Consider the following 23,042-nt stretch of genomic DNA (forward strand, 5'->3'; position numbering starts at 1 on the left):
GTCACCAGTTTGCACATAGGTAGAAACTTATAAGGCTTATCATTCCGTTATTGTAATAGAGTAGTAGATGAAGCAATAAAAGATCCAGACAAATTGAGAACTTTTTAATTTTTTGAAATCGGTTGGAAACTGCACATTTAAAATATTTTAAAAACAAAGTTCTGCTCGAGCACTTGTGTGTCTGTAAAAATATAGATATTGACGACAGATTGACGCGGATATACAGTGTGTGGCCTGTAACACGGGCGAAAAATTAAAACGTAGATTCTACTCCTCAAACTAGACAATGTTTGTTCAGCGACTTTTAAAAATAACTTGTGGTTTGGATTTTAAAACACTTTAAAATTTATTCGAACACGCAATGTACTACGAAATTGATTATGCCTGTACGGTGACAAGGCTGACAGGCAATGTCAATTAGACAGAATTTAAAGTACATTGAAAATATTATTTAGTTTGTTTGAAAAAGGGACAATCTTGACTACATAATTTCAAAAAGTTGTTGAACAAAAGTTTTATTGTTTGAGGAGTAGAATCTACGTTTTAATTATTCGCCCGTGTTAAAGGCCACACACTGTATAACTTAGACCTTGAGATCCGCACAGTTCTCACAAACCTCAAGACCACACATATGCTCTGGCAGACACTCACCTGCACTCGAAAAGCTATAACAGTCCTGTAGGTTGCTCCGCACACCAGCAGCCGCTAGCGAGCAAGGCAGCGGCGCACTCACCGACGATTTTATCGCGCCTTCGCCCGCGGCGTCTTTCTGAATGCTAACTGGGCGCTCAATGCTCGCAAAGGCTCTATCTACAACATCTCGTGAACCCCACTTTGATACCCAGCTCCGCCCCGAGATATTTTTCTCTGCGATTTAGATTGCCGACTGTCCGCGTTTAGCATTTAACAAAGAGGTCCTGAGTTATTTCGAGAGTTCAGGGGTAGTTTTGCAAACAGTTACAGGTAGGTAGTGGTTATATCTGATGTGGGAGTTTGCACTGATCAAGCTGCGTGGGACGGAAGTTACAAGTTTCGTGAAAATGAAGAGACTTTAATGAATCTTGATGAGAGGATTGAGAGGTTTATTTAAGGTATTTATTTACAGTGTCTCCATTGGTGTATAATATACCTACACATAACCAGCCAGCACCAGCCAGCAGTCCATACAACCGCCATACTGAAATCGTCTCTGAATGTCAAATTACTAGTGACTTTAGTTTACATGGTTAGCATTGTTAGCAAGTTCCATAGAATGACACTTTAGTATATACGTGTGTGCAAGTTTATCCTTTTCAATGTTTCGTAGTCACCCTTATAGTTTCGCCATGTCCGTCTGTCTGGCCGTCCGCAACTTTGCGCAGGTTTCAAACAGTTATATCTTTAAAAATGCAAGAAGTCAGTTGCGTGTATAGTCTTTATAATTTCCACCTTGTTTTTATTGTTGCCTCCTAATATTTGTGATATATTTTGTGTATGTCTTTACTTTCTTCGTCTAAATTTAAGTACTTACTCTATCTTACTTTTTATGTACCTAATAATGTTTTCTTTTTCTAATTTTTATTTAATAATTCTTTACTTGTATCCAATTGTTCCATAAATACGTTGCTATACGATTACTGTAGCAACAATTCAGTCGCTGTGAATGTATTTTTTTAAATCCACCTTTTACATTCGGTGAGCTTTGTATATTTCTGCTCCGGTAAGACTACAATCTATAAGCTGTGGAGTATCAGCAAAGCCCATGACAATAGTGAACACGTAAACACGATTTAATTGAAACTGGACCAAGGCACAGCAAATATAGTCTAAAATCCGAGCACAAAAGTAAATATCAAACTGGGGGGCATTCCATATCGGACCTCTGGCGTCGGAAGACATTTATTAAGGAAAACTTAGTTTACCTACTCTTCATATAATATGTATAAGTTTTAGATATTGTAAACGTAATACGTTAAATTAGAAAATTAAAAACAATTATTCAGAGTTTCGGAATAAAACGCTATAAAACTATTGGATAAAATATTATATAATGGTTATTTTGGCCTTTCGCGAAACGTAAAGTACGTGTCGTTGAGATGTTCCATTTCATCAGCAGTTCCACCTAATCAAATATCACTCTTTCGAATTTAATTGATTTGTATGCCTAAAATAATAAATGTTTAATATTTGAGCAGTTCCCTCGATTCTTCATGGATCCTATCATCAGAACTAGATTTTGACAAAAATGGGACCAATCTGTAAGGAAGTGCCCAAACTATACCTACATCCCTACTCACAATTTTTTTTTCAAAATCAGTTAAGAAATGGCGGAGTTTGAGGTAACAAACATTGACGAAAAAAAACATACAACCGAATTGAGAAGGAATTTATTGGTTTGGAAATTTGAAGTCTGTTAAAACCGAAATCATTGGTCAAGTCGACGAATATTATATCAAATCGGACAGTTCCGAAGCAATAATTCCCACGAGTGACCGCCCCACTCGAGAACATAAAAGGAGGTCTGTCTTAAATCGGGCATGTACGAGATCATAAAACGTCTAATACCAGTAACAAGTTCCAAACCAATTTCAAGTTTATTTGTGAGCTCTGAAAATGTTGTTCGTTCGGTAAATAATGTAGGATACTGTAGCCACAACTGTGCTCTAATGGGACTTGTAAAAACAAGAAATCAGTATTTGGCGTGGGATTGTGTTACTCGTATATACAGCAAAGGTTGCTAAGCGCGGAATTGTTCAAAATGAGCTTGACACACTCTTTCTAATATAACGTTAATAGACAACGGATTCTGAAGGTAGATAATTTTGCTTCATGTAGAACTAGAAATCTCGCTTGTCGCATGACAAGCGACCCTTGTCCAACTACTTATATTGGGTGGCTCCCATATCAATGGCCTGAAAGTTATTTCAAGGAAACTTATCATATGGCCTTGATATAACCTAGGCAGTTCCATTTCTCGAAGTCGGCCCAATCGCATGTAAGCAATTTCTCAGAAAGAGTAATAGCCTACTTGCTGAGATTTGAAGGCGGAATATCCCAAATCCTTTTATGGCTATAGAACTTTAAAAAGGACGACCCCTACATTCATAATAAAACAATGTCAAACTTTAGTATACCTAACTATTAAGATTTAAAATAATCACTACAAACTGCAGCGATTACTAACAGACCGCCGTCTACAATCACTGTAAAATCATTCGCTAAAATTAATAAAAGAATCTGTTACCTAGTACACCATAAAATCTATTTATCATATCATAAAAAATTGGCATCCTGTAAGTATTTTTACAAAATTGTAGTTTATATTATTTCCGATACCGCGAGAAAGTACTAAAATATACAGTGCAGTAACTTTAACAGCCTTATTACACTGTGTCGTTTCATACAAATATATTTTATGTAGTTATTATTTGCATTCCTTGAGATACCCATCAGAGACGAGATAATACCGTGTACACACGTGTAAATGTAGACCTACATAGTTGGTACTCCACTACAAGAACAGCACGTTCAAAGAGGTCTTGTGATCTTGTCTCAATATCAGACAATTTACACATTGCATCTCGAGGGTTCCGTGTGTCAATATTTAGAACTTTACTAGGAACAAAGAACACAGAATACAGATGACAAGAAGGTTTGTTTTAATACACGTATTAACATAAAATAAATATTTGTAGAGTTAGTCGATACTAACCGATGATAGCACCTAAACCTGCAGCTGTTTTATCTTAACGCATAAAATGTTGTGTGGCGTCACTGCGAATTTTTGACACCAAATTAAGATAACAAATAAAGACGTAGTACGTGCGTTACGCTTATAAAAATTGTGAATATAGGCTAACTCGAACCGACGGGGAGCATTCGCAATAAGTATGTTTTCGATGTGATCCAAAAATTATGTACCTACCAACATAGGTACTGATTCATATAAAGGGGTTCAGAGTTCAGATAACATGGGCAATCGTAATGGATTCACATTTTATTTACCCGTATTTTTATTGTAATACGATGACCTTTCAAACATAATAAATAGGTAATAGAGAAAAAGAAATAAGTGAATATAAATTTAATAGTAAGACGATACATTTTTAAACATTTTTTGACTGAATCAAATAATAGAACTTTCTTATTCTGAACAATATGTATCATTAAGTGTACAAACAACTCAAAGACAAAGCTTGAGCGAGTAGGTAACTGGCAAGCAGGTGTATTTGATACAACTTGTACCATGTACTCTGAATGCAGGAAACTAATTAGGTAATAAGCATTTTTTCTGGTTTATTTAGTAGTCTCAAGGTACAGTCAGCGTCAAATAGATATTGACGGTCAAAGTGGCCAATTATATAATAAGTAATTTGTCTAATTCCTATGAATATTATGTACATTGGAATTGTATAGGGGCCCACTGATTAACAGTCCGCCGGACGGTATCGGCCTGTCAGTTAGAACAAAATTTTGACAGTTCCGAACAACTGACAGGCCGACTGTTAATCAGTGGGCCCCTTAAGGTATAAAGGTAAAAACGCATGAATTAAACGTCGAACATAAGTTCCTGAATGTTTGAAGAATACCTACTTTAATTGTCCCTATATTGTATGTTGTGAAAGTCTGCCTTAGAGCAAAAGACGCCGCCGATCAAAACTGTTATACTCGTATACCTAGGAAAATACTTTTTATCTAAAAAGAATAAAGCAATGTCAAAACAACATACGATGAAACCAAACTATTCTACATTTATCATCGGTCTCGCAAAATATATATAAATAAATGAATAAATATTAAAGGTCATTAATTACACAAATTGGCTAACAATAAGTCCTAGAGTAAGCTCATAAGGCTTGTGTTGTGGGTACTAACGATATATATAATATCTAAATATTTATCTAATCTAATACCTTTAAACGAGCAATTCTTGCATATTTATTTATTTATATATTTATTTATTTATATGTATATATATTTCGGGGATCTCGGAAACGGCTCTAACGATTTCGATGAAATTTGCTATATGGGGGTTATTAGGGGTGAAATACGATCTAGCTAGGTTTTATCTCTGTTTTTATATGTTTTCTGAGCAAAGCTCGGTCTCCCAGATATTAAACATAGAAAACACCCATGGCCCAGGAACAAATATCTGTGTTCATAAAATAAATAAATGCCCTTAGAGCCCAGCCCAGGAATTGAACCCGGGACCATCGGGACCATCATTTTCCGACTTTCGCTTAAATAATGAATTGATTAACATTAACGTCGATCATACCACGCAGTGCTAATTACCGTACACCAGCTATCCTGCTCAACGGTCACGCGAAAAATGCATTAACGTATTACGTGCGAAAAAGTGCATTTGCCTTAAGAAAGATTAATCGCGGCGAGAAACACCTGTGTTAATTGTGTTAGGATGCGGGGGTGAAGTAATTGTTATGGAGTGGTCTGTTATAATTAAGTAAAATATTTCGGATAAAAATCATAACTCATAATCACTGGCTAACTGTCAAATAATACAAATATTTTGTCTCGTCACAAAGAAAAATTACTGTTAACATAAAAACGAAGGACTCCAAAATGAAGAAGTTCTTGCCCAGACGTCTCATAACTGCAAAGGACTCCTATCTCTTGCAATTTCTTTGTAGTCCTAACAAAAACTCTGTCGGGATTAGAGAAATGCCTGTTATTACGAAATTACTACCTTTGATGTTTATTAAAAAATTTCGACTTACCGCATTTTTGCCGAGTTCAAAGAGAAATATAATTTGTAAAACCAGATTTATTTACTTTACCCGAGTAATTTCTGCGCCGTTACCCAAAATGAAATGGTATGAGCGAACAGTTCATAAAGGATTGCATTTGCTTAGTTTACCAAAAAAACTATCTTAAAGTGATACTGAATACTGATATGTTTTATTGGAACCTAAAAATATATAACACTACAACATTTTAATTCATACTTCTTATGAATGATCTAAAAAAGCAAGCATAATCAAAATTAATAACTGTTGATTCGATTTTTAATTTCCAAATCGGTTTCACAACGATAATGACACCATGCATTACATTTTAAAATGTATTGTGAAGACAATCAGCTTACAAATACACACATAGGGAGCGTCGAAATTGATTGATATGAAATTTGGGCATCGAATTGCAAAATTTTATTATACCTGATGGGCAGTTATCGATGAGGTTCAGTGGCTTTTTTCATTTTTGTATGCTTATGGAAATGAATCCTACTAATTACACATTATAAACGTAAAATGTTGTATGTTTGGATTTAGTTGATTGGGCGTATGTTCCTATTTACTTCATGCAAAACGGCTGAACAGATTTCGATTCAATTTGGCACACAGATAGTTTATAATCTAGTAAACTATATAGGATACTTATTATCTTGGAATGAATCCTGGTTGCAATTGAATATGACCTTAATAAGGTAGGTAGGGATGGGGACGGGGGCGATTTTAGTAAATAAATATTACCACGGTTTCATATCTATGGGCATCATGAATCCTTGAAATGAGGATTTACAAGACAGAGAAGCAACGTGATGTTGTATACTGTGTGTTAGCGCCAGAGCAGACTTTTTTGTATTTTATAATGTTAACTTTTTATAAGTAGTCAAAAGTCAAAACTAGTAGTGTTCACCAAGACTTTTAACTAAATAGTTTTAACTGAGAAAAACATGTTTTTACGGTAAAACATTAATTGTTGGTGCCGTATATTAGATTTTCGAAACAAAAAAAATATGGTTTCCTATCACCTTTTTTGATAAGAAAATAGTTTATTCTATTATACTCTCATGTACCTATACGAAATTCCGCACAGCGCATAATAGGTAAGTAGCACATAATAAAGACTAAGCGCTACCTAATCAAAGTTTCACCGCAGGTACATTAAGTGACGTAGATGTCGCTAATTACACAGAGTGTCTATCACTCGGAGAGCTCACTAAGGAATTATACTAAGTGGATGGATGGTTAATAATTCAAACCAGTGGTTAATGCTTGTAATATAGGTGTGCATTACGTCCGACTCTGTGACTTTCAAGTATCTAAAGATTTTACTGAGTTATATTTCTTAATAGATGTATTTCTTAATGATCACAAGTGATGCACATTTAATTTAAAATTGTCTGTATTTTATACGTTTTGATGGAAAAATATGGAAAAATCTTGAATCAGAGTGGATGACCTTTAGTTGATGAGTATCAATCAATTTCTATATTATAGAATTAATTAACAATTAGAGCGCAATACACTTTAGTTTATCGAATTAGCCACAAGGTTTTCTAACATTTTAGTTTACTTTAGTCAACCTACCCAGTACCCACCAACGTTATTATAGAGGCAACCATTTTTCTTAATCTGCTACGGATTCTGTACTTACTCGAAAAATTACTTACTCGTAATCCCAAGCAATAATGCTTCAAGAATCATCTAATGCCTTTCAAGGGCAATTTTTGAGCGTCCCCCAAGTTATTTGTTGGCAAACACAAAGGAAGTAAAGTATTAATCTTCCATAGGCCGACAACCTGGATTGAACGCCCCCTGGAGTTTGCATCCAGATTTTTATTCACTGCTTACCCTGTTGTTTCCACCCTCGTGCCATACGACACACGGCATTTTGGAATATTACATAGATTTGTAAGAAAAATTAATACCATTGTTAATTATATAACTGTTCAATACATCGAAACGGACTTAATCGAACGAGCGAGCGAAGCGAAGCGAAGCGAAGCGAAGTTCTTACATTCGACTTTGAACACACGGCTGGCTAGGGGCACGTCCCGGCATTTCAATGTTTTTAAGCTGAACTTTCAGAGGATAGTTTGATACTCAATAACTTAAGTAAATTTGTTCTAATTTAAATGAAATTGGGTGAACGTATAGTCGAGGGCATTATATTTTAGTCATTAAATTTTGAGCTGGCTTGAACAAGAGGTTATTGAGCTAGAAGAGCTTAAAATGCTAAAAAGCCGTTTGTGAGGGGTCTTGCTATTCTGGTCATTTTAATTGCAAGAAAGTATGGTCGAGTTTGGTATCAAATGAAAGTGCTCGGTTTACACATTTATAATATTGTTTTTTTTAAAGATTTTTTTTGAAAATTATGACAATTTTGGAATCCAAGATGGCGGCCATGCACTGTCATTAAATCGTAATGGATATCATTTTATAGGTTTTAGGGGGCGCAGATTTCGAAAATGATGATCATTTTGGATTCCAAAATGGCGACCATGCACTCCATGCAGTATGTCATAAAAGTAGTCATGGATATCGTTTTATAGGTTTTAGGAGGCGCAGATTTCGAAAATGATGACCATTTTGGATTCCAAGATGGTGGCCATCCAGTATGTCATAAAAGTCGTCATGGATGTCGTTTTATAGGTATTAGGGGGCGCAGATTCCGAAAATGATGACCATTTTGGATTCCAAAATGGCGGCCATGCAGTATGTCATTAAAGTCGTCATGGATGTCGTTTTATAGGTATTGGGCGGCGCAGATTTCGAAAATGATGACCATTTTGGATTCCAAAATGGCGGCCATGCACTATGGCATAAAAGTCGTCATGGATGTCGTTTTATATGTTTTAGGGGGCACAGATTTCGAAAATGATGACCATTTTAGATTCCAAGATGGCGGCCATGCACTATGTCATAAAAGTCGTCATGGATGTCGTTTTATAGGTTTTAGGGGGCGCAGATTTCGAAAATGATGACCATTTTAGATTCCAAGATGGCGGCCATGCAGTATGTCATAAAAATCGTCATGGATGTCGTTTTTTAGGTTATAGGGGGCTCAGATTTCGAAAATGATGACTATTTTGGAATCCCAAATGGCGGCCATGCAGTATGTCATTAAAGTCGTCATGGATGTCGTTTTATAGGTTTTGGGGGGCGCAGATTTCGAAAATGATGACCATTTTGGATTCCAAAATGGCGGCCATGCACTATGGCATAAAAGTCGTCATGGATGTCGTTTTATATGTTTTAGGAAGCACAGATTTCGAAAATGATGACCATTTTAGATTCCAAGATGGCGGCCATGCACTATGTCATAAAAGTCGTCATGGATGTCGTTTTATAGGTTTTAGGGGGCGCAGATTTCGAAAATGATGACCATTTTAGATTCCAAATGGCGGCCATGCAGTATGTCATAAAAGTCGTCATGGATGTCGTTTTATAGGTTTTAGGAGGCGCAGGTTTCGAAAATAATGACCATTTTGGAATCCAAAATGACGGCCATGCAGTATATCATAAAAGTCGTCATGGATGTCGTTTTATAGGTTTTAGGGGGCGCAGATTTCGAAAATGATGACCATTTTGGATTCCAAAATGGCGGACTTGCACTATGACATAAAAGTCGTCATGGATGTCGTTTTATAGGTTTTAGGGGGCCCCGATTTCGAAAATGATGACCATTTTGGAATCCAAAATGACGGCCATGCAGTATGTCATAAAAGTCGTCATGGATGTCGTTTTATAGGTTTTAGGGGGCGCAGATTTCGAAAATGATGACCATTTTGGATTCCAAGATGGCGGCCATGCAGTATTTTATAAAAGTCGTCATGGATGTCATTTTATAGATTATAGGGGGCCCAGATTTCGAAAATGATGACTATTTTGGAATCCAAGATGGCGGCCATGCACTGTGTCATAAAAGTCGTCATGGATGTCGTTTATTCATCGATTTATTATTCATTCATTATATAAAAAAAAATTACATTAAAATCAACTATAGGTACCTACTCTTAAAACTAAACACTACTACTAAATATTAATCTAAACTAACAACTAACAAGTACTAAACCTATACACCAAACTCGCCCCGCGCCCCTCCAGACGCAAAGGAGCCCATCACGCTCGCCGCGTTGCCACGTTGAACCGCGATGGACAACCTTTGCATGAGGAACGACCCGGAACGAGGATCATGACCACTCTGTCTCAAACGCCTGCCCACTTCCCCAATAAAAGTCCTTGCCTCAGCGCACCAACAGCCAGTGGTTTCCACAGCAGTCGTTTTATAGATTTTGGGGGGCGCAGATTTCGAAAATGATGACCATTTTGAATTCCAAGATGGCTGCCATGCAGTATGTCATAACAGTCGTCATGGATGTCGTTTTATAGGTTTTATGGGGCGCAGTTTTCGAAAATGATGACTATTTTGGAATCCAAGATGGCGGCCATGCACTATGTCATAAAAGTCGTCATGGATGTCGTTTTATAGGTTTTAGGAGGCGCATATTTCGAAAATGATGACTATGTTGGATTCCAAGATGGCGGCCATGCAGTATGTCATAAAAGTCGTCATGGGTGTCGTTTTAGGTAGGTCATGGTCATCATTTTCGAAATCTGTGCACCTGTTTCAAATAAGATATAGATGCATCCTAGTAAGTCAACAACATCTATATCTACTATCGAAATGTACTTTTGATAGTAGTAGTACGAAATGTAATCTGAAAGGATTCAAGTAATGCATTCCTGTAATGAGGAATCGACATTGATTCCAATTACTAGTAATTGTAATATTCGAGAAATTGATTCCTGATTCCTCAAATGGAATTGTACTTAGTAATTCGGTATTGTTACATTACAAAGTACCTAATCTGGGAATCGGTAATCAAATTAAAAAGTAATTTCAAGTAATCGTGGAATCAGGATTCAATTACGAAATGCCCATCTCGGACTAAGTAGCACTGCATTCAATTGATCTTTTTGACGAACCGCGAGTTCTCAGTTCGGGGCGAACTACTAGTTATGTAATGTTCTTTCCATTTTTTTAAAGAGTATCTAAGGTAAATTATTCCAGTACTTAGGAAAAGTAACTGTCTTAATCTCCATATCATATTATATCATTTATTTAGCAATAGTCATACCACGTCATACATAGTCGTAGAAAGGTGTCGTGTTTCGGAGGTTCCGGGGCAAACTGCCGAATCCGACACAACAGCAGCGGATGCAATGCAACGAAGCCACGCCGTTTTGTCGACTAAATAATTAGTGTTTAGTTTTAAGTTTATAAAATACATAATGTAAGTATGTTAGTCTGTAAGTTATTTGTAATATGGGCCTTGTTGCCTGATTTAAATTTCTAAATAAATAAAAAGAATAGTTGCCACCTTCCGTTTTAATTCCAAGCAATAGAGGCGACACCGCATAAAAGAACTTCGCTAGATTCTGTTCAACGTTGTTCTAATACTAATCTAGATACTTAATATGTATAAGAGATTGTACAAGAAATAACGTTTCACTCTATTTCTTTTGTTGCCCCAGAACAGTATGTCACGAACCATAAGAAATCACCCTCCGTTGTCCCGTACTGCATTTTATAAGTGATTTCTTTTATTACCGAGCACGGACATGAAAAAACCGAATATGAAGAATCCATATCTAGTGGAAAGTGCTGTTTTACGATCTGGTTTTACGGCGTAATGAAAGCGATGATTGAATTAATGCTCCCGCTGGTCAGCCACTGGAATAAAATGGCCAGACGTGACAGAGGTACTGAAAAGGTATCTTCGATTCTTAGAAGATTTTACAGTTTTACGACAACCTTACTCGCATTGCGATGATAAGTGCCAACATTGGATTCCAAATAGATTAAGTAATTGCATAGGAAACTACGAAAACTCTTTATGGGACGCCCCAGCAGCCTTGATAAAACAACAACCGTTACTTTCGGATACATTTTGAAAGGGACTTCAAATTGAACGAGTTTATTTGATAAAAAGCATTAGACAGTATGAACTCATACCTACTCATGTCTTCAATGAATCAATAATACTTGTTCAGCGTTGTCACATCTGTTTGTCGAGCATTTATATTCTATTTATTGAGGGACATCGAGTGCAGTTTTACGATGGCTATGACAATCCCTCCGTGGGGGCTGTCTGTGTACTGAGCGAGCATTTTAACGGTTTTGGTGGAATGCACCATAAGGTTTCGGTATGCTTTTGTTGATTAATTTTGTCACTTTTATAGTAACACCTGCATCGATATTTTATCCAGCTAGATATGTGAAATTTTATTTAATATGTAATACTTATCCTAATCTTTCTTTTAATGGCCTAGCTTTTTGTTTGAAACTTATATTCAACCATAATTGCTGGATTACCGCAATAGGAATTAATTTTATACAAGCAATCTTGCTGAAAGGAAGCACGTTAAACAAGACAAAACAACCTCATGAATATCCTTCTCTATCTCGGATAGATGCTATAGATTTCACGCTATAGATAGCTCTGGATAGCAATTGATCGAACATTAGCTCCCACGTCCTTTGATTCGCGATAACGCATGCACGGCATTGCAGCGTCATGGCTAAGGCTTTGTTTACACGCTGTACTATTCTACGACCCGTCCCGGCTTGCTTGGTAACACTGCTATTTATTTGAATAATTTTATTCATTTACAATGAATAATATACATGGATGTTGAAGCGGTAGCTGTTGAGGTACTCTATTATTGGCATTCGGTTGATTGGTAGGTACTGATTAAGACACCATGTATCTATGAGGTATTAAGAACCGCGAGATTAGAAAAGGACTTTTATCTTTTTTATTTTATCTTTGACGACTGGTCTGGCCTAGTGGGTAGTGACCCTGCCTGTTAAGCCGCGGTCCTGGGTTCGAATCCTGGTAATAAGGGCATTTATTTGTGTGATTAACACAGATATTTGTTCCCGAGTCTTGGGTGTTTTCTATGTATTTATGTATTTGTATATTATACATATCGTTGTCTGAGTACCCACAACACAAGCCTTCTTGAGCTTACTGTGGGACTTAGTCAATCTGTGTAAGAATGTCCTGTAATATTTCTTTATTTTATTTTATTTATTTAGTTGGTCATTGGCCAATTATAACTTGGTGACTGTCCTGTCTAATTGCGAGTCCTACTCTATTTACTAACTGAATTGAAATAAGATACGATTATTTGTAGATATTGTGGACACGTCTCTACGTTCTTAGCTTCTCCGTCCTTATGACCAAGAATACTATAATTAAGTGAGATTGTTTAGATATTTGCTGAAAATATTTATAGCACAGAGATTCATAACCAAACATAATTAATAGACTATGTACAGTAATATTACATTTTAAGATAATATAAAACTGTGTTAAGACCAAATAGTACCAAATATTTACGTTGGTAAAATGTTTTAAAAACTCATTTCGTTTAATGTTTACCTACTATGGAAAAATTACCATATAATAGATTTCAACATAATTGTTTTATTTGTTTATTCAATTTACTTTTAAAATATCTTTAGATATTTGGTAATAAACATTGTTTTAAAATGTGTCATGAACAAATTTCCCGTGTCACTATCTCTAGTGTGAGAAGAACTTTGAGATATGCGCATTGTTTTAGACAAACGAGTTTAATATAATGAACACGCCACTAATATGTATACTAAAAAAGCAAACAACCTAGCTAACTTGCAATAATGTGGACTTTGTTATGAAGGTAATAAATATCAGCACCACCCTTGTGGTCACTGAAACACTTCAAGTATTATATACCATCGACTGGAGTTTCATACAGAGGCTTTCCGTCTGAGAAGTGGTCGCCGTAAGCCGGCTTAAAAACGTAATGAGTAATATTAAATTATAAAATATACATATACACATCTTAACCTAATATACCTAAGCTGTTTATTAAAAAATAATGAAATGTTAACCACCACACAGTGGCTGTTGATCAAATAAAGCTCGACTAATAAGCGATGCCGAATAGGTTACGTTTACCGTACAGTATAATAATGAATAATTCACAAATGTCACAATACTATACAGATAAGATAAGTATATTACACATAAATCTCAAGGAAACTCTCCATTAGTACACATATCACTTACTTCCGCAGATATTACTTATCTTTATTATCGCGATATGATATAAGTTCCGCTGCATACAACTGCCAACTAATCTCGCGCTCGTCAATCAATTACGGAACAGTTTTTCCTCCCCTCGCCTCCAGCTAACTAGCGACAAAGAGTAACGCGTAGATACTCAATAATTTTGTATGTTTGGATAGTCAAATATAGATACAGCATCCGTTTCTCACCACAATATTCAGAATCACAAGAGATGGCGTCGAGTAAAACGTTTTAGAGATTACTTAGAGCTCGCTCATTATTCGAGCTGTATGAATTTATGTTGGTTGCCTTTATGCATTACGAGTAGTCAGGTAAATAGAATTACTAAAATAAAACAATTTGCCCATGAAAATGAAAATTTCGCTCTTACTCGGTAAACTCATGTCATTCAAATAAACATCGCATTGCTTGGAGAGAAATAAGGAAGTTCCTGTGAACCATGTTTGTTACCTAAGTATAAATTGCAACTGAAAAATGTCATTTAATTGTTTTTTCTACTCCAGCACTTAAATGTGTCAATTAAATGACTGACAGTGATATCTAAAGCAATGTCATTTGAATGCTTTGTCTATAGGCTCATAAGATGACTGCTAGCAGTCATCTTATGAGTATAATACAACTGCTTTATTTTTTTTAAAGATACAAGTTCCGATCATCTTGATTGAAAGAGGTATGTTTTCATTTACAATAATAACTCTTTTTTTTTTTAAATAATAACTCTTTTTTTTAATAATAACTCTTTTTTTTTAATAATAACTCTTTTTTTTTTTTTTTTTTGCTGCAGCTGTCATAGAAAAAGTAATGTATGCAACAGCTCATAATTGGTTCTTAAAATTCTCGGGTCTTTTTTTACAAAACTCGACTACGTCTCGTTTTGTAACTTCGACCCTTGAATTTTAAGAACCCTTATTATATCACTGTTGCATAAACTACTATTTATCTACCGTAAATATAAGCTACATTTGCCCTAGAGGTTTGTTAACCTCCACAAAATCCTCCTCAAATAAAAAATAAAAATTAACATCTCCCCGTCGTAGCCTCTGTGTCAATTGTTAAAAACGTACTAAATATAATATCCTTCAGTTGCTATTGTACCAAAAATATCAAATATTTAAAAGTTACGGAAAAATATGAAAAAAGTATAATTATTTTTTGTCAAAGTAGCCCGCAGTTACGGTATAGTGTCTCCCATAGGAATTGCAACATGCGGATGTTACAGAGCTTCGATTTAATGGCGCTGAAACAAGGGAATAAATATTATTAAATATTTGTAAATTAAATATATCGCGTCTACAATAACAAATACGATTAGTCTTTGCGATAAGTTATAAGAAGTTCACAAGAAGTTCGCGCTGCGAGCTTTGCCCCTTAGGTATATTTGCTTTTTCCTAATTCTCTGCCGATGGGAAAAATATTGAGGTTTACTTCTGCGAGATCGAAAACATAGAACTTAGAAACAATACGTCACGCTTCTTCATACGAAATAACTTCAGCATCCAATTTCTAATTACCATAGATTATCTAATTGCGCACAAGAAAATTGTATGTTGTTCATACATATAAATTAACAATATGAATAAAAAAGACAATGTTACAAAACGTTAACGTATTTATCGCTACTTGCAAAATAAGTATGTACCGAGCACTGCTTCATACTTGACACATTTCGCATCCTTCAACTAATGTCGCGCGTGTTTGACTGGGGAACAAAAAGTAACGGTTTGAAAATTAATTCCTACCATTTGTCACATAATAAGGGATTAATTTACACCCTATTTAACGTAACAACTGAGCCGAGTCGCCTCTGAAGAATCTCAGACCCTAAGCCGTCATCGCACAAATCAACGTCAGACACATGCTAACTTATAATTGGTAGGAAGCAATCAACAAGACAAACTCTGATGAATTAAACTGTTGCAAATTAAGGTGAAGTGAGTTCAGAAAACGGAGTTTTAAAATATTCGTAGCGCTTTTTTGGATCACCGTACGGCTGCCATGAATGGTATAAGCAATCTTGAGGCCTTTTTCTACGGAACTCAACGATTCGAATCCTAAGTTTTTGACTTTCGCTCGATAGAAAACAATCACGAACATAGGTCTAAAACGGACTTGAAATATTCGTAACAATTTTGGCACAAAAGATAAAGATATGAAATTTGCTTCTAATAACGCGCAATCTTATTCTTGATGGAACTCAGTGATTCCTTTTTTTTTAAATTGAACATTAAATAAATATATTCAAAGACATGATATCAGCGGTCCCGTGTACGCAACTTCTTTGATTCAGATGGCCGCTGGCCTCGGACGAAGGCGGACGCATCGCGCTTTGGAGCTCCATGACAGCTTACTCTTGACAAATAAATCATGTATGTATACGAAAAAGTATACCAGTAGACAGTTTGTATTAAAAGAAATAGGGTAAATAATTATCATCACGTAGAGCTCGAGTTTCATTTTAAATTTGATTTGCTGTTATTTACGAGGCATAATGGTTGAAAAACGCAGTAAACTATCTTAAAACAATACGATTACAATATCATTTAAGTAATTTGCTCCTTGAAATCCCGCTTAAAATGAAAAAAGTTTGAAGACTCATTTTTACTGATTGGAATTAATTTTCATTATGCTGGTATTAATATAGCGTCATTTTAAAAACGTTCCTACGTGACTTCTGTACGTCAATGAACTGTGATGACAGATGACAATTTTGTGATTTTGTATTTATGTTAGAGAACTTTTGTTCTTCAAATACATATTACCTATTAACATTCAGTGCCGATAACCCGACTATCGGGTATTTTATGATTTCGTTCCCAGGCCGGACGACCCGATAGTCGGGAACGTGGTACTACAGCTTTATATGACGACATTTTTGCGGCCTAATTTGTTGCGGTTACATGCTGTTCTGCAAACCTTCATGAAACCAAGAAAAAATAAGCGGCTATGGTCTAGCCTCAGTCCTAGCGAGTTTTTGCGGCTTTTGAGACCGAGATATACTTACCTACGAGGCTTACAGGCTGGTTTGTGTTTGTGGTTATTTGGATACATATAAACAGTATTATACAAATGTACTAGGTACCAAATAAACAAAGTTCAAGTTCAATGACATCCTGAGCATATTTAATTTTTATACCACGTCGATGACAAACAAGCATACGTCTGATGGTAAGCAGTCTCCGCAGCCTATGGACGCCTGCAACTCCCAGAGTTGTTACATGCGCGTTGCCGAGCCTATCACTCCGTACCCTCGTTGATAACTGGCCACCTTACTCACCGGCAGGAACATAAAACACTATGAGTGGGGTAGGGTCTAGTGTTATTGAGCTGCGGTTTACTGTAAGGTTAAGCTCTGCTTTAGATCTGGAATGACATCCGCTGTGCTGTGCCCTACCACGCAGATGATGATATTCACAGTACCCATACCTCTCTTTTGGACGTAGTTCAAGGACATACCCCCTGTCCATATACCTTAAGTATTTGAAAACAAAATAGAATAATTATCCTAAAGCACCCAAATATAATTTAAAGGTATAAGATAATCTATATATGTAAATGCATATACAATGTTTGCGTAATTTTAAGATTTTTTTTCAGATTAGTTTACTTTTTACTTTAGTAATAAACACATACAAACATGAACGCTGAAAACAATACACTCTTTTTGTTTCGGCAGTCGTGTAAAAAGCGGTACCGTACTGCTTACACCGTAGCTAAATCAGTCCCCGCATAGTGCAACATTCTATGTATATCAAATTTATGTGCAATCCTAATATATACAGTAAGTAAGTAGGTAGGTTACATTTCTACATGTATAAAATACAATTTACCTACATTAAAATTTTGATAATAGTACCTATTTTCCACCCACCAATTTTCACCCTGCCAGTGCCAGGACTTTACTTATTGATAAAGATAAAGAAATGTTTATTTGCAAAAATGTAGTGATGGATAGGTGGACAGTAATTCTGGATGCGTACAGTTCACTTGTAGAAGCATGCATTTTTTTCTTATTAGCTAGGTACAGTCACCTGGAATAGTATCGATAGCTTTGGGTTCAGTTGGCGTAAAGGGCAAAATTTTAGTTTTCATAAGACGCGAAAAACAGCGATTTTTTTTTATGTTGATATTTATATAATATTTTTGTTGTTTATGAAGCTACATTTTTGATGTGTATTAGAAAAGTACTCAAAATTTTAGTAACTTTACCCTGAATTAGCAGTCATTGTATGAATTAAATACGAAAGAAGTTACTCAATGTCCTTTACAATTGGTCAAAAACACTATGAATGTCTTTTACACCCATACATGTTTTGGTAATTTAGTGTATCTTGTTTAGTAGGGGGTCGTAAGTGACATTCTCAGACTATTTTATTCCAAATTCGGGGTGTATTAGTTACCAGTCACGGTAGTCATGTTAATGAAGACGGTAAACTAAATATCCCAGTGCTTAATGCTAGCCGCCTTATACAGGGTGGATTTTCTTTTTAGGTCAGTGAGGGCAGCTACCAGATCCCGTGCTGCTACGACAAAAACGGTCTTAGAAGACCTTCCTTCGATTTCAAATGAATGAAGATTGGCTTTACAGATTTTGGAAAAAACATACAGGGTGCGAGGAAAAGGAAATTTTTGACAAACCTTTTTTTTATGCCAATCGATCCCATTCCTATTGAGAATCAAAAGCTTGTATGCAACCAGAGAAAAAATCCGGCTAGAAAAATCCCAAAAAGCGAGGAAAACTTTTCCCAGACAATTTGTATGACAATGAAAACTTTTATTTTTCACATGCTATTTTTGGATGCCAATCGATTCCATTCCTATCCAGTATCAATAGTTTCCTAGGGGGTCAAGTTACGGTAATGTACTAAAAACTACTAAGCCACAAATTAACTGCAGCCTATGGATCAACTACACTAAACGGGCTCTCAGCGCCCTACGCGTCCAATATAATAATAGCTTTAGGATGCTGTTGGGGCTGCCGCGCCATTGCAGTGCATCGGGAATGTTTTGCGAGAGACGTACGGATGGCTTCCATGCCATAATGCGCAAGCGCGTTGCGTCCTTGGTGAGGCGCCTGCGCGGCAGCCCGAATAGCCTCCTTCAGACGGTGGCAGAGCGCCTAGACGGCCCTTTCCAGCTTCACTGGGATAAGCTGCACAGGGCGTCTATCTGACTGTTTTTATGTATTATTAGTTTTAATTTTTAATATTATATTTTTTACTTATTGTTATTGATTTTAATTTTAATGTACCTACTTATATTGTTTTTATTCTAATTTTGTTAATTAATTTGATTATTGTGATTGTGTAATTATGGATCACTTATCTGAAATAAATGAATTTATTATTAATAAAAACGTTTTCCATACATTTACTAGAGTCTGGCTAGCCAAAAGAGAGATAGCTTTGTTGAGAGATATTTCATTGTTGTATCACCAATTGCCTATGATAGAAAAAAAACTAAAAGTCAGTTGTCAATTTATGTCATTCATTCAAATTGTTTGGGGTTTATAATGGGTTTATTTTAAATAATATTAATAATGTCTATACTGAGTGAGGTCCGCAAACTATTATTTAAGCTCGTAAATAATTACGACAATGTGCGAAGTCGACGTGTAGCGTTGTATGACTGCAATGTTTACAAGTCGTAAGCAAATGTAAACAAATTAGGAGGTTGGTGCTCTATAAATATTTTGATATTTAGCATTTAAGCAAATTTGGCATAGTACTTAATTACTTATGTATTTTTTGGTGATGGAATAATAATACGGTATCATCGAGCTAGGTCTTATTTACACTACATTTAATTTTTCGACTTGTTACAATGGTATATGGTGAGAAAGTGTTAACATATGTGTAGAAATTATGTGAGCTGACTTTGAGTGCACGTCAACGTATATTTAACTTATATTCTTAGGTACCTTACGTGTGCACAGAAAATGTAAAATGTTTTCTAGTATCAAAACTATAATTCCTACTACAAAAAGTGTGACCAGCCCAAGATTTTTTTAATTTCCCGCCAAACATTTGTGTAATATTTCAGTAGCCAGACTCTATGGAAAAAACGTGAAATTTTATTCACAATTTTCTATCTCGCCCATCAGTCCTACAGCAATGTCTTCGTACAGTATTATGGTCCTTAAATGTAACAGGACTCATTGTGAAACAATTAAGTAAACGAATTAATTAAAACCGATTCGGTCTTTAGTCATTAAGTATTAATTACCAGTTCGTACTTCGTCCTGATACGTTCCAAACTTTGTGAGTGTGTTTGAAACGAAGCATTGTTCTTTATTTCAACTAGTTATTGTAGCCAAGCTCAACCAATGACACAAATAATTAAATTACGCACAAACAACAACAACTTCCACCGCTCAGAGACGGATAATAAACAGTCATAACATAACCCTACGCCAGTCAAGCTGCGTATCCGATGAGAATCAGGAAAGCGACGCAATGGGCAGTCGGTGATACACATGTTTCGTTCTCCTAACCAACAAGAAATGCGAGCCGGAAAGGTTCAGAGTGTATTATGCACAGGCTATTATGCTGTCGCAAGACTAAAAGAGATTACACTGCGAGTAAAACAATAATAGTTGGGGGAAAAACATTTAAATGGCAAACATTATATTTTGGTAACAAAGGACTCATAAAACTATTTATTAATTTGGCATTATAGACCTTTACGTCCATAATCATTATAATCAAAGATAACTGCGGAAAAAACTCTTAGCGTAAATGCTTTCAAATTTAAGGGCAAAGATTACATTATAGTAATAAAGGTCACAGAAAACGACTTATTTGATATTATACACCGCTACGTCCATGTTATTTGTTTTAAATTTAGAGTTAAGAAACTGATTTGTGGTAGTAAACGACAGAAATATTAGAAAATTCCTTTACAACCTGGTTCACCTCGTATACTTATGGTTAAATCATTTTTAGGGCGGGTCGTAAAGGGCAAGTAAAATAATATCAATAGGAAAATATGTCCTTTACGACCATCTTGACGATACGACATGGAAAATTTTATTATCATGACAAATTACGGGCTTAAAGGACGACAAAAGACTTGTAAGTCCTTTACAACAGTATTATTATTTAGTGGTAACAACTAGGGATGTACCGACTAGTCGGGAAAGCCGACTATCCGGCCACATTTGTAGTCGGCGATTAGTCGGCGACTAGTCGGCGAAAAAGGCCGATTAGTCGATCTATTATTAATTATAGAAAGCAGGACATAAATAAAATAAAAAGCCAATATTAATCAAATGTTACATGCCCATTTTACTCAAATACGTATTTAGGTTACAAAATGAGCTTGTGTTCATATTAAATTTATGTATAGGTAATTATGTAGGTGTATCGTCGCAGTAGCACAGAACATCTTTCAGTTGATATTGAAAGCGCGACGACGCAAGGACAAAAAAAATGTTTTTATAATGCATCCGAACTTGAATAAATAAATCTACTACAGTTGCCATAAATATATAATCTTTATCGGGAAGTAACGATTATGAATTTGGCCGACTAGCCGACTAGTCGGCTAGTCGGCCAAAACCATAGTCGGTACATCACTAGTAATAACCTTTACGATACTATCTTTGAACTTATAATTTATAACTAACTGGTCATTTACGCCCCTTGAGCTAAGCTGTTTTTGCAAGCTCATAGTGTAAAAATTGGGTCGTAAAAGCAACTTTTCTCGAGGTATCGAAATTTTAACTATGCAGAACGCTTAGAATTCTGAAAAAAAATGTATACATAACTCATTTTCGTCAAACTGTCCTTTGCGCCAATTGAACCCAAAGGTATATATATATATAGATATCTATCTCTTTGAAGGCCGCAAGAATATGTGACACGCTCTTATGGCTCTACAAATAAGGTCGTGTCAGATATTATTGAGGCCTTTCGTTGTGTAACATATTATTGCAGGTGACTGTATTAATAACTAAATAATAATTATATACAATTTGAAGCTAAGGTAAGTTATATACTAATAACATCATCGGAATACACATATGAGTTCATTGAAATTGTCATTGAATTGATTTTGCGCCTTATCCAAAGCCGGACAGTTGGTACCTAAATAACGTATTACCTACATCTGAAGACTTCTGTATTTATTCGGTTTATTTAGTATGCGCAATGCGCATCTCAACAACAATCAAATGAATTAGATTATTTACATTTAAGTACGTCACGTTTGACATTAACAGACAAGGAAAGCAAGATAAAAATGTATTGTTTCTCTTTCTTCTTTCAATGGAACGCTTTTACAGTTCCTGTTCCTCTAAAAAGGCCAATGGTTAACACTAAACTCAAAATGCTCTCATCTGCATCTTAAAAAAAAACAGCTTGGGTCACTGACCTGTCCCAGTAAAGTGAGGTAGTGTGCGTGATGTGTGCTTGTGTGTGAAATGGGGTAATTTGACAGAATCTGAAAATTTTCCCCGGGCATACCTCGCCTTAAACATAGGGAATTAAAGCTGGGGGACGGGATAACGACTCAGAGTGACGATTAATGATTAAATTTCACGACATTTTTAAAGTATACCTACTTTCACTTATTTAATACAAAGTGTTGAAGATAATTTATTTTTATAGTCCTGAATCGATATGGTAATACACTCTTATATATTAGTTATTTTTTCTCAAATATTACATATATTTTATAAAGTTTTAACACGGGGTGACCAGTGATTTCGTCCCATGTTTTACTTTATGATTTTGATTTCTTGTTTTATTTGAACTCATATTATCTGTAAGTTTTATCTTAATTTCATTTTATATTGGAACTAGGTAGGCTCAATGTAATATGGAAAAGTATATTTCTGGAATAAATTGATTTCATTTCATTTTCACTGGTACCTAAGTTTTAATTTCTAATATGAGTTGTATTTTAGTATACCTACCTACTCTTCCATCATCTGAATCATCTCAATCAATTATAAATCAAACCAATTTGTAATACCACATACGCGAACACAGAAACTCCTATTTGAGGACAAACAATCCATAAAATAAGAACTTCTCAGTCCCACGCTTTATTTCGGTATAAAAATAAAAATTTCGTTGACAATTTTATCAGTTCTGTTATGTCAGCTTTTTCTCCTTAATTAACTGTCGGCACTCAATTGGGGACAGTTTTAACGTGAGAACAATACAAACCG

General features: G+C 35.5%; 1 protein-coding gene across 2 annotated transcripts in view; it reads right to left on the reverse strand.

The window, feature by feature from the left end:
- Positions 1-23,042, reverse strand: part of LOC134650365 (kinesin-like protein CG14535) — a 317,841-nt gene that overhangs the window by 227,585 nt on the left and 67,214 nt on the right. The window lies entirely within an intron of this gene.

Source organism: Cydia amplana, chromosome 1 (assembly GCF_948474715.1).
Source record: "Cydia amplana chromosome 1, ilCydAmpl1.1, whole genome shotgun sequence".
Taxonomy (NCBI): domain Eukaryota; kingdom Metazoa; phylum Arthropoda; class Insecta; order Lepidoptera; family Tortricidae; genus Cydia; species Cydia amplana.